Genomic DNA, 5,000 nt, shown 5'->3' on the forward strand with positions numbered 1-5,000 from the left:
AGGCGCCAAATCGCCGCAACGGCCATTTTTCATTTCGGCATCGGGACTTCCGACGGCAACTGATTAACTAGCCCGGGGACTAGAGCGGCAGCAAATGCAACGTGCCCTCTTGGCGGGAGCAACTTGACCGCCCCCGTGGGGAAAGGTCAACTCGGGGCCCGGGAAAGTCGCCGAGTCCGACCCCATACACTTCCATGAGTTGGGGGTTTTGGCCTTCCCGGCCCAAGGCTCGCCTTATTTCGGCCTGCACTTTCGGAAAAGGGTGCATTCCTTTTGGTTAATGATTTCACCAGCCCGGGTCTTAGCCTCTGCCCCGACGGCTAAGTCTTTTGGTTAATGATTTCCTGCGGCTGGGACTACCCTTTCCCCCGCCCTGCAGGCACCCGGGTCGGGAGGCCGTCGGGGGCACTTTCCGGGGCAAATCCGGACCCTTACGCAAGGGAGAGTGCGCCCCCCGCCTCGGCCGGGGGTCAGGCTGCCGCCTATTAAGCCCGACAGAAAACCCGAAAAATGGACGAAAATGGGAAAAAATCCCCATCCGAAAAAGGCTTAAAAGTCGGTTGGGCGGCAGCTAGGGTCGGTCTCTGCAGACCTGGAGGCTCGGGTGGACTCTTGGAATAAACGTCCAAGTCCCGACTTGCCACCTCCTACTACTGTGCAGATACCCCGCCAACCCCCAGCCACCCGAATGACAAGCGTCCGATCAGCGGGACGAATTTGACAACTCTGGCCGGACCTCTGGAACTCCATCCCGGGTAACCGGGGCAAATTTTTCCGCTTGATCGCCCTTCCACTGGTTAACCATTTGCCCTTTCGGACTTAGTCTCTGGACATTATTCGACGGATTTTCTGGTTAACCATTTGCCCTTTCGGACTTAGTCTCTGGGCATTATTTTCGACTTTTTGGTTAATGATTTCATACTTTTTACTTACTTTTGCCCTTTTTGGTTAATGATTACTCTGCTTACTGGTTAACCATTTGCCCTTTCGGACTTAGTCTCTGGACATTATTTTCGAGTTTTTGGTTAATGATTTCACACTTTTAACATATTTTTGCGCTTTTTGGTTAATGATTACTCTGCTTACTGGTTAACCATTTGCCCTTTCGGACTTAGTCTCTGGAGATTATTTTCGAGTTTTTGGTTAATGATTTCACACTTTTTACTTACTTTTGCGCTTTTTGGTTACTGATTTCACACTTTTTACATATTTTTGCGCTTTTTGGTTAATGATTACTCTGCTTACTGGTTAATTATTTGCCCTTTCGGACTTAGTCTCTGCACATTATTTTCGAGTTTTTGGTTAATGATTTCACACTTTTAACATATTTTTGCGCTTTTTGGTTAATGATTACTCTGCTTACTGGTTAACCATTTGCCCTTTCGGACTTAGTCTCTGGAGATTATTTTCGAGTTTTTGGTTAATGATTTCACACTTTTTACTTACTTTTGCGCTTTTTGGTTACTGATTTCACACTTTTTACATATTTTTGCGCTTTTTGGTTAATGATTACTCTGCTTACTGGTTAATTATTTGCCCTTTCGGACTTAGTCTCTGCACATTATTTTCGAGTTTTTGGTTAATGATTTCACACTTTTAACATATTTTTGCGCTTTTTGGTTAATGATTACTCTGCTTACTGGTTAACCATTTGCCCTTTCGGACTTAGTCTCTGGAGATTATTTTCGAGTTTTTGGTTAATGATTTCACACTTTTTACTTACTTTTGCGCTTTTTGGTTACTGATTTCACACTTTTTACATATTTTTGCGCTTTTTGGTTAATGATTACTCTGCTTACTGGTTAATTATTTGCCCTTTCGGACTTAGTCTCTGCACATTATTTTCGAGTTTTTGGTTAATGATTTCACACTTTTAACATATTTTTGCGCTTTTTGGTTACTGATTTCATACTTTTTACTTACTTTTGCGCCTTTTGGTTAATGATTACTCTGCTTACTGGTTAACCATTTGCCCTTTCGGACTTAGTCTCTGGACATTATTTTCGAGTTTTTGGTTAATGATTTCACACTTTTTACTTACTTTTGCGATTTTTGGTTAATGATTACTCTGCTTACTGGTTAACCATTTGCCCTTTCGGACTTAGTCTCTGGACATTATTTTCGGGTTTTTGGTTAATGATTTCACACTTTTTACTTACTTTTGCGATTTTTGGTTAATGATTACTCTGCTTACTGGTTAACCATTTGCCCTTTCGGACTTAGTCTCTGGACATTGTTTTCGACATTTTGGTTAATGATTTCACACTTTTAACTTAATTTTGTGCTTTTTGGTTAATGATTTCATACTTTTTACTTACTTTTGCGATTTTTGGTTAATGATTTCATACTTTTTACTTACTTTTGCGATTTTTGGTTAATGATTTCATACTTTTTACTTACTTTTGCCCTTTTTGGTTAATGATTTCATACTTTTTACTTACTTTTGCGATTTTTGGTTCATGATTACTCTGCTTACTGGTTAACCATTTGCCCTTTCGGACTTGGTCTCTGGACATTATTTTCGACTTTTTGGTTAATGATTTCACACTTTTAACTTAATTTTGTGCTTTTTGGTTAATGATTTCATACTTTTTACTTACTTTTGCCCTTTTTGGTTAATGATTACTCTGCTTACTGGTTAACCATTTGCCCTTTCGGACTTAGTCTCTGCACATTATTTTCGAGTTTTTGGTTAATGATTTCACACTTTTAACATATTTTTGCGATTTTTGGTTAATGATTACTCTGCTTACTGGTTAACCATTTGCCCTTTCGGACTTAGTCTCTGGAGATTATTTTCGACTTTTTGGTTAATGATTTCACACTTTTAACATATTTTTGCGCTTTTTGGTTACTGATTTCATACTTTTTACTTACTTTTGCGCCTTTTGGTTAATGATTACTCTGCTTACTGGTTAACCATTTGCCCTTTCGGACTTAGTCTCTGGAGATTATTTTCGAGTTTTTGGTTAATGATTTCACACTTTTTACTTACTTTTGCGATTTTTGGTTAATGATTACTCTGCTTACTGGTTAACCATTTGCCCTTTTGGACTTAGTCTCTGGAGATTATTTTCGACTTTTTGGTTAATGATTTCACACTTTTTACTTACTTTTGCGATTTTTGGTTAATGATTTCACACTTTTTACTTACTTTTGCGATTTTTGGTTAATGATTACTCTGCTTACTGGTTAACCATTTGCCCTTTCGGACTTAGTCTCTGGAGATTATTTTCGAGTTTTTGGTTAATGATTTCACACTTTTTACTTACTTTTGCGATTTTTGGTTAATGATTTCACACTTTTTACTTACTTTTGCGATTTTTGGTTAATGATTACTCTGCTTACTGGTTAACCATTTGCCCTTTCGGACTTGGTCTCTGGACATTATTTTCGAGTTTTTGGTTAATGATTTCACACTTTTTACTTACTTTTGCGATTTTTGGTTAATGATTACTCTGCTTACTGGTTAACCATTTGCCCTTTCGGACTTAGTCTCTGGAGATTATTTTCGAGTTTTTGGTTAATGATTTCACACTTTTTACTTACTTTTGCGATTTTTGGTTAATGATTACTCTGCTTACTGGTTAACCATTTGCCCTTTCGGACTTAGTCTCTGCACATTATTTTCGAGTTTTTGGTTAATGATTTCACACTTTTAACATATTTTTGCGCTTTTTGGTTAATGATTACTCTGCTTACTGGTTAACCATTTGCCCTTTTGGACTTAGTCTCTGGACATTATTTTCGAGTTTTTGGTTAATGATTTCACACTTTTTACTTACTTTTGCGATTTTTGGTTAATGATTTCACACTTTTTACTTACTTTTGCGATTTTTGGTTAATGATTACTCTGCTTACTGGTTAACCATTTGCCCTTTCGGACTTAGTCTCTGGAGATTATTTTCGAGTTTTTGGTTAATGATTTCACACTTTTTACTTACTTTTGCGATTTTTGGTTAATGATTTCACACTTTTTACTTACTTTTGCGATTTTTGGTTAATGATGACTCTGCTTACTGGTTAACCATTTGCCCTTTCGGACTTAGTCTCTGCACATTATTTTCGAGTTTTTGGTTAATGATTTCACACTTTTTACTTACTTTTGCGATTTTTGGTTAATGATTTCATACTTTTTACTTACTTTTGCGATTTTTGGTTAATGATTACTCTGCTTACTGGTTAACCATTTGCCCTTTCGGACTTGGTCTCTGGACATTATTTTCGAGTTTTTGGTTAATGATTTCACACTTTTAACATAATTTTGCGCTTTTTGGTTAATGATTACTCTGCTTGCTTGTTACTGATTTCCCCTTTCGGACTTGATCTCTGGCCGTTCTTTTCGACCTTTTTGGATAAGGTTTCCACACTCTGAAATTATTTTGGGCTCACTGATTAGGCGAGATCAAGGGGGCATGCCTGGGCACTTTGGGCTCAGTTTGGGAAGGCGGCGTCCGTGTGCTCCTCCGCCCTTCCCGCACTTGCGGCTAGGTTTGCCAAACTGCGCTGACCCGCAGCCCTGCCTTTTTGCCCACGGCACGGAACGACTCAAGTCTGGCTCCGTTCCAGGCCGTTGCCTCCGGCTGCCCGCCGTCCGGCCGGCCTGGGACGTACCCCGGCTGACGGCGCCGGAGGCCCTCTAGCAGCCACCGGTGCCGCGGGCCAATGGGTCCGGGCGTTCCGGAGCTATCGGTGGGGAAGTGCTCTCCCCTTTTCCTGACGCCGTTCGCCCGAGCAGAGGTGCAGCCTGACGGGACTGCTGTCGCCTTCCGCGGCGCACCGGCCCCTTTCACCTGCCGTCGACCGCGCGGAGCTCGGACCTCCCTCCCCGAAGTTATGGCCCCGGCGCCGGAGGGTGCCCGGGGCCGGGCATTCAGCGGGGTGAGTCTTCACCTTCCCGGTCAGCCTGCGGGGTCGGTGCGCCGGCACTCGACGCCGGAGGGTCCCCTCTTTCCGTAGAGCCCCGCCCGGTGCCGATCGGCCGGCGGATTGCGGAGCGA

This window comes from Heterodontus francisci, unplaced genomic scaffold (genome assembly GCF_036365525.1).
Source record: "Heterodontus francisci isolate sHetFra1 unplaced genomic scaffold, sHetFra1.hap1 HAP1_SCAFFOLD_1779, whole genome shotgun sequence".
NCBI lineage: Eukaryota > Metazoa > Chordata > Chondrichthyes > Heterodontiformes > Heterodontidae > Heterodontus > Heterodontus francisci.